Source organism: Abramis brama (genome assembly GCF_963993115.1).
Source record: "Abramis brama genome assembly, chromosome: 1".
Classification (NCBI taxonomy): Eukaryota; Metazoa; Chordata; class Actinopteri; order Cypriniformes; family Leuciscidae; genus Abramis; species Abramis brama.
Window position 1 is genome coordinate 79,764,736 of NC_139963.1, and position 8,955 is coordinate 79,773,690.

At 39.7% G+C, this 8,955-nt stretch overlaps 1 protein-coding gene across 5 annotated transcripts in view; it reads right to left on the minus strand.

Annotated features, from left to right (window-relative positions):
• Positions 1–5,091, minus strand: part of LOC311084150 (neoverrucotoxin subunit beta-like) — a 53,382-nt gene extending 48,291 nt beyond the window's left edge. For 2 of the 5 annotated variants that reach the window (XM_084116054.1, XM_084116053.1), the window contains exon 1: positions 4,957–5,091. The gene's annotated coding sequence lies outside the window, so the exon portion shown is untranslated. The remainder of the gene's footprint in view (positions 1–4,956) is intronic. The other 3 variants (XM_084116055.1, XM_084116057.1, XM_084116056.1) reach the window with 2 other exon arrangements.
• Positions 5,092–8,955: the final 3,864 nt, after the last annotated feature.

The following is an 8,955-nucleotide window of genomic DNA, read 5'->3' on the forward strand; positions in this document are numbered from 1 at the left end:
GCTTTTCTCCATCCCAGACCGGGTTATGTCCCCAAGGTCCCCACTAATGTGGCCAGACCTATTATTCTGCAGGCCTTCTGTCCTCCTCCCTTCCAGAATGCGGACCAGGAGGCTAATAATTTGCTTTGCCCAGTTCGGGCGTTAGACGCCTACGTCCACAGAGCTGCCCTGTGGCGCAGAAGTGATCAGTTGTTTGTTTGCTTTGGCTCCCCTAACAAGGGAGGGCCGGTGTCTAAGCAAAGAATGAGCAAGTGGGTGGTCGAGGCTATCTCACTTGCTTATGAGGCGGCTGGGCAGCCTTCTCCTTTGGCTGTCCGGTCGCACTCTACAAGGAGTATGGCGGCCTCTAAGGCCCTTATTTCAGGAGTTTCACTACAGGATGTCTGTGATGCGGCAGGCTGGTCCTCACCGCACACTTTCGTCAGGTTTTACTCTTTGGATCTAGACTCTGCTCCAGGGTCTCATGTTTTGTCATCCTAGTGCTGCTCTATTAGATTACACACAGGACAGACATTCGTAGCTATGGAGGCGTTGGTATAGACGTTCCCCATAGCGTCATTCTCGACGCAACGGGAGTTCCCTTGAAAGGGAACGCCTCGGTTACGACTGTAACCTCGGTTCCCTGAAGAGGGAACGAGCGTTGCGTCGCCTTGCCATATCTCCTTCATGCCTGTCAGCTCGACTTCAGACTTTTACGAAGCTTTCGTTTTCTGTTTCGGGCCGGCTTTTATAGCTTCCTGGTACGTGACGTCACCCGCCTCTGACGTCCCGCTACACCATTGGACTGATTTTACATGTGCTTCAAGACGTCATCACGCAAAGCGTTCCCCATAGCGTCATTCTCGACGCAACGCTCGTTCCCTCTTCAGGGAACCGAGGTTACAGTCGTAACCGAGGCGTTCTCCTAAAAATTCAAATGATCATAATTTACTCTCTCAAGTTTCTTTCTTCTGTTGAAAATAAAAGTTATTTGGAAGAATGTGGGTAACCAAACAGTTGATGTACCCCAGTGACTTCCATAGTATATTTTTCTTCTATGGAAGTCAATGGGGACCAGCTACTGTTTGGATAGCCACATTCTTCAAAATATTAATATTAGAAAATATTAGAAGGAAATTAATACAGGTTTGGAACAACATTAGAGAGTGCGTAAATGATGAGATATTTTTTTATTTTTTGGTTGAACTATCCCTTTAAGGACAAGCGGCAGAGTGTTTACTATTACTACTGTCTCTTTAAGAGTTGCTAATATACACGCATTTGACAAGCAGATTTTCTCTCAATTTTCTCAAGTTTGCATTCACTTTAGACATAAACGACTTTGTTTATGTAAACCTTGTGTGTATATAACAGTATTAGCACAATAAGACTCGAAAGATAACTTAGTCCAGTATCCAGGCGCTGGTAGACAGGCTTTAAGTGCATGTGAGCTTCACATGAAGGCTACGCGCTAAGAAATGCACACGTTAGAACAGCGCATCAGCATGCAAATTAAATGTTTAACCGACAAGGCATTAAAGCACATGCAAATTGTGAACTTTTGTGAACTGCAGTGTCCCGTTCCGCTGCGTTAACATTTTATGTGAATATACGTCGCGTTGTTCAGTAGGCTATGTTGAGACAGAGGCGCCAGAACAGATATAATGCACGATTCTACGATATTTCTTCAAAAGCAGATCGTGGAGACATTTTAATCGTCCACAATCAAAAATCGTCACTTTTCGGATACTCCCACGGCTACCAGGTTTTTAAATTCCTTTGAGCCAATTACTTTAACCAGTCTAACAGATATAGTCGCTATGCTCAAGCCTACTACTTCATCTCTTGATATTGTGCCTTCATGGTTTTTCAAATTAATATTTCATAACATTGAAACTCGACCCGATGACAACGCAGTGCCGAAGTGCCAACTAGTCTCTCCCTATGGAGGATCCCTTTACCACTCTACAGATAAGGCGTTGTCGGGAAAATTCGTTTCGCGTTCCTACCCCGAAGTGACAAAATAAAATTCTGTATCAAAATTTATAAGGAAACACCAGTACTTTGTTTAGGCTTGGCTTGTAGGGAATTACAAACCTGCGTACATATATTCAAACGCACTTAACTATAGAACCAATTCTTAATGCGCATGTGAACGCCATCAGCGTTTCTCACAGGTTCGCGTTTAAAGTTTGTGTAGAGAGAATGGTGTCGTCTTAGCGGCCCCTAATTTAATAACAAATGATTGTTGCGACGGAAGCGAATCAATCAAAACTAACTTTAGCTGGAAAATAACTTTACTAAAGAACCACTATAAAGCCAAAACAATCTCTGTTACCATAAATTATACGTTTATCTCTGTAAAGCTGCTTTGAAACAATCTACATTGTTAAAAGCGCTATATAAATGAAGATGACTTGACTTGACTTGACTAGAGCGAACTCACTTATTATAAACCCATCAAACATGCACAAGGTGCATTTCTGACATGACATGTTACTCAACATACCAGGTTAAAACACTCACCGCTCGCCACTTTTATATATATTATTATTATTTTTTTATTTTTTTAAATAGGAATGCACCAATACCACTTTTTTCCAGAAGGAGTCTGATACAGATACTGTATTCTTTTTTGGTACTCACCGATACCGAATACTGATACCGATACCGATACCTGTATTTTCACTGCATTTGTAATTTTTTTTATATATTGTGTAGAGAAACCAAAATAATATAAATAATATTGGTTGGCTTAATTTGTTAAGCATTTCAGCCCGAGCCCGACGGGCCCCGACTTATTTACGCCCCTAGGACCGGGCTTCGGGCCAATTTTCACGTCATAGTTCACATGCAGGCCGGGCCTCAGGCTTTTTTTGGGTTATCCTTCTTTTTATATTTTTAGATATTAATTTTAAAAAAAATATGAGAAGTTGATGACGCCGATAGAAAAACAAACATAGAAAGACATTTCATAACCTCATAACTTTCATAATCTTATAATTACACTGACATATGACTGACATGACAGCAAACACGCGACGTCAGATAGACGTTCAGATCATGTCTGTATAACGTCCGTCAGTTCAGAACCACTTTTGTACATCCTGTGGACGTGCAAAACAGGTTCAAAATTTGAACGTCTGACTAGGACCCCCTATGGACGTCTGTGGACGTGCAAAACTGGTTAAATATCTGAACGTCTGACTAGGGACTCTATTGGACGTCTGTGGACGTATATTCATAGCTCCCCCTGTCAATGATCTAGCTCACCCTCAGCACATGCGTTAACGATTTTGCCGGGGCTTCAGCCCCGAATGTTTTGAGTGTAGCCCTGAATGTTTTTTGAAAAGCTGACTGACAAAAATGAAACTGGACAATAGCCTATGTAAACCCCCGAAATCATAAGTCGCCTTATTTCATTGTGCTTTGGCTTTGCTGCTGCATGTCAGTAAAACGTTCCTGTCGTATCAGCCGTGTGCTCGCGGCGCACACTCTTCAATATCAAGCGCAAATGCAGCGCGCCCTGTATCATGCAAAAGAAACTACAACGAGCATGTACGTCGTGTTCTGTCGTCAATTAAGAATTGAAATAACCAAAAGGGAGATTAAAACTGCATCATTTTTCATTATTAATATTCTAACATTTTATCAATATTGCAAAGCCATCAAAACTGACTCGTGTCATAAAAAAATTATTTTGTGACCAAAAATGTGAAAAATACATCTAGCCTAAATGATCGTTCTTGACATTCTTTTAACTATAAGCAACCCAATTTGTCTAGATCTGTAATATTATTTCCTTTGTATAATGAGCTTGTCTTTGTTTTAAAATATATTGTATTTTTATTGTGAGTGTGAACTGCTGCACAGTCCTGTGATTTAGGCAGCTTGATTAACATTATTACAGTATATTCCTATTTAACACAGATGTTCTTTGCTAATTACAGAAACTATAAGCAAAATATAAGTATAGATATATATTTATAAAATAAACAAACAAAAGATTGCACTGGTGTTTGATTGAAATGTAACATCTATATGCAAAATAATCCTTAAAAGATTTCTCATTTAAGGCCATTCCTGTTTGGAATATGTGATTGTGTATTGTCAACAATAAGAAGAAACATTCTGCATTTCCATTTTGTAGTGTGGACCATTCATTTCAACATTTATCCTCATTCTCATGTTTAAGAATCTGTTATCTGCTTGATAATTTATGCTACTGCCCACTGACATGCTTTTAAAGCTATTGTTATCCATTTTTTTGGGGCCTTCAAACACCTTAAAATGCACATATGTAGGGCAGAGAAATCCAAATTTTCTCGGGGGAGCATGCCCCCCAACCCCCCTAACTACCTGACATTTGAATGCGCGTGTCTGAGGGGTAATGTGGGCTGGTGTGGCTGCCCCCTGCATATAGACCTACAATATACATTATTCTCTGTATCGAATCATGTTATCTTGTAACCTACCCCCAGCCCCTGATGTTTCGGGCTTAGCCCCTGATGTTTTTAAAACCTAGAAACGCCCCTGCCCCTTTCCCATCTTTCTCTCTCTCTCTCTCACACACACACACACACACACACACACACACATGATTTAGCTATTACATTTGTGTTGCGGTTATGAGGGGGTCCTTGGAATTTTTTCTGCCCTATGAGGGGTCCCTATCTGCAGATAGTTTGAGAACCCCTGCTCTAGTGTGTGTGTGTGTATGTGTGTGTGTGTCATTAATATAAAAGTTAAAATATAATATATAATAGTTAAATACAACTTTGCACTTTCTAGTCTCTCCAGTTTCAACTTAATGGTTTCACAATTTCTAATGTCTGTCCTCTGAAAACTTGCATTAACTTTTCCTTTCAGTGAACATGTAGATTGATTTGCTGAGCATTGTATTAACCTTCTCTCAACCTTTACTCCAACACACACACTTACACTGCCTGTTGATATTGTTTTAAAATCACTTCTTACCTGGAGTCTCTGTTCCTGATATGGTAGGACGTCTGAGGCTGTAGTTATAGCTAAAGTTCTGCTACTGAGGAAATGTCTCATGAAAAAGTGTGTTGTCAGAAAAAAGTGTTCTCAGAAATGTTGAGAAAGGTTGGAGGGGAGGTGGCCCAGTGGACATTGCCCCTTTGACCTCGAAATGTTTTCTGGCAGTACACAATCATTTTGTGTGAGGTACAGAGTGGAATTTATTGAAATGTTAAATCCTGAAAACTGTATCCAGATCCAATCAATGAAGTCACACATATCTCATTCAAACACATTCATATCGTGTTGAAGATTTTATTACTTAGAAAATAAGTATTTTAGCGGTATTTTTTGTACACTATTATTTCCTTTCTGTCTGTGGGTGACTTTGGCTTGACTTTGGAACCTGAGAGCAGAATAATTCTATTTCAGTAATGTCACACGGTACAAAACTATTTCTCAAAATACCTATCGAATGTATTACCACCTTTGGGACAAGGATGCAGGTATATATGTAGAAGCTGGACACTGCTTAAAAGGGTCCTTTCTGCAGAAGGGCACTCAGCTTTGTTTATTAATAAAGTCTAATATTTCTGGCATCAAATATCTCTGAAGTCATTCCCCTGAAAAGAATGAAACTACAACACACGCCCTGTCCCAAACGGCACACTTCTGCCGGATTCACAGACAAGGCTTGAGGATTCAAATTAGGGGTGTCGCAATATACCGGTGTTGACGATAATCGTGATATTCATGAAAGCATGAAATATCGACATCGTGTTAATTTAGAGCAATACAATATACCGGTATTGGCGATATTGGCGTTTTCTAGACGCAGCGCTCGTCCGTGCTAGAGTGAAACACTCTGTCCACACCAAGGTTATAATCGTTAACGAAAACGAACGAAAAAACGAAAACTAGGTGCGAAAAAACATTGTCGTTAACTGAAATAAAAATAAAAACGAGGCATTACAAAAAAACGATAACTAACTAAAACTGTAATGTGTGTTTGGCAAAACTAACTAAAATAAAATAAAATTATAGAGTAAATGTCCTTAGTTTTCGTCTTTGTCAAGGTCTTTAATTTTTTAATGCTATTTAAAACACGCAGCGTATTCCCTGCTCACCCTCCGTCTCTGTCACTCATGCGTCTCTCACATGCGCGCGCGCACACACACACACAGCCCCTCCCCTCCGTGCACACCGTCTCCATGCATGAGAACGAGTGTTCGTTCGACGTTGCAAGTACGCGAAAGGTTGGTATCTCCATCTCGTGAACACCTTTACACAGGGGCGTAGCCGTCATTTCAAAAGTGAGGGGGACAGAATGCCAAGCATTATACCAATTTTTTTTTTTTTTTTTTTTTTGCAGACCTTTGTTGACAGGTTTTTGCTTAATTGGCTTAATATGCTATTTATGTTTAAAGCAATAAGACAGAAAGAAATAAAGAAAGAAAGAAAGAAATGCAGATGTTCTGTACTTTATAGGCTACTTACTGCACATAGTATTGTATATTGTACAATATTGTTTACATATTTCAAATAGTTTTTTGTGTAGGCTACGTCAAACTTAAAGCTTTTAAAACTACTTCAAACTTTCAGGTTAGGCTTTTTCAAGACAACTTAAAGTTTGTCTACAAAATTTTGTATCTAACAATTGTAAAGTGTTACCGAATTATATATGGTAAACATCATGTAGGCTACTACACGTTACAACGCTGCATGATTCAAGCAGATAAAGTGGCTGTTAATGCATGAAAACCCAAATTCAGCATTAACAATCACCATCTTTATTCTAATTTGAAGGGCTTTGATTACATATCTGTGAAAATAAAAGACATTACGAATAAAAAAAGACGAATAAAAAATAAGCGCACGTTTGTGCGGGTAGTGAATATTTTCAATTTCCAACAAAACTTGTTAATTATTCAGCTCGAGAAATAGGCAGAGTTATTCATCATTGTGCAACACAATTCGGATATCACATGACAACTTACAGTGCTTGACTTTTTCGGGGAAAAGGAGTGAAGAGTTTTTTGCCGTTTTGAACTCATTGCGATCTCTATGAAAATGATGGATCCAGAACGGGTGCGAGCATGGGCGTGTCGTGACGCACGAGTGACTGATTACCATGGAAACGTGAAACTAGACTATCTTTCTTGACTCTTTGAATTTTAAATCTGGATACACACATTGGCCCGCGAAAACCTCAACTTGTCGTGAACATACTTGCCCTACGAAAAAGGGCTGGGGACGAATTTACATTTTATAAAAAGTGGGGGGGGGGGACACGTCCCCCGCGTAATCTACGCCCATGCCTTTACACAATCACACATTAAAAAGTGGTATAAAAATATTTTAAATTCTGAATATAATTTTGTCAGTGTGTTAATGTTGACCCGAGAATTGTCAACCCGATTGCGCCTTCTTTAGAAAGTTAACTAGTCGCAAGTTTGAGGTAAAATGCAATTTTTGGTTGTGGTTGTCGATGTCAAAACACTATAGGCTATAAGCTGTGATTCACAAAACTATAATAACCCTGGTCCACACCCGAAAAAAGTAAGCTCGCCAGTATTAAGAACAGAGTTCTTCGGCTTAAAAGAAAACAGCACCTTAAAGGTGGTCGCACACCGGACGAGAAGCGCAGCGCCACGTCTTTAAAATTCGAACACATTCTGTATGAGTGTACACACACCGGTGGCCGCGGCGCCCAGCAACAGCTCAGGACCTTGTTCAAAATCTTGCCGCAACACAGAGCGCAGAAAAAAGTGTTCAGATCACAGACTCAGCAACTATTGTATTTAATTGTACAGTATAATCATAACATAGTACAGACATTATCTCAATTCCATAATGTCCTTAAAGGGGGGGTACAATGGTGTTTCATGTATTCAGAGTTGTTTACAGTGTTAAAGAGATGGATTCTCATGCTAAACATGGCCAAAGTTTTTAAAAAAATATTTTGGACGAATAACAGAGAATTTCTGTGCCGAAAATCTTACTTCCGGGTTGGTACAAGTTTCGGCTGGTTTTTTTCGATCGTGGATCTAATGACGTAGATGAGAGTGGAACTCCTTATATGAGCATTTCTCTCGGAAAAGCTCGCCCGCGCACACGTCGACTAGAGGAGAGCGAGACCGCGCACATCAACGCGCTTCAACAGGAAATCATCGGCAGCCAGCGCTGCATAGGATTTGTTCAAGAATGTCTCCAAAAAAGTGTGTTTTTGGATGTGAGGGAAAGCTTACCGTGTTCAGCTTTCCAAAGAACCCAGTGTTACAGGAACAGTGGATGCAGTTTGTTTTTCCGGGGCAGCAACGGAGTGTACCAAGTGCGGTTGTGTGTTCTGGCCATTTCAGTGACGAATGTTTTATTAACAAGGCTCAGGTCGACGCTGGATTTGCAAATCGTTTGCTATTAAAACGTGGAGCGGTCCCAGTGATAAAAGACCCCATTCATGTAAGTACAACTGGATCAGATTTCTGTCTTTTGCTGGAAATCAAGCACTACCGCTTGACTCTATAGCTCCGCCTCCAGGAGCTCGGCTTTTTCCGGAGAGAATCGGAAAGCTGTATTTTTCTTTTATAAATATAATAAAACTAAACACTTTTTGGAGATATTAAGGATGCACTACTACTCTATAGGTACTCAAGATTAACATGATATTAGGTGAAACTGTGCATGTTATGTACCCTTTAAACATAATGATATTGCTGGCCATAAACTGAGAAAGTGCGTGTCCGGTGTGCGATACCTCGAGTTGTCATAGACGCGACGCGGCTATTATTTTACTAGGCAAGGCAAGGCAAGGCAAGTTTATTTATATAGCACATTTCATACACAATGGTAATTCAAAGTGCTTTACATACTATTAAAAATAATCAGAAGAAATAAGAATATACAAAACAGTTTAAAATAAAGAAACAAGAAAGAACTAAAAATAATTAAAACAGTTTAGAATAAAGAACAGTTTAAAATAAAGAAACGAGAAAGAAC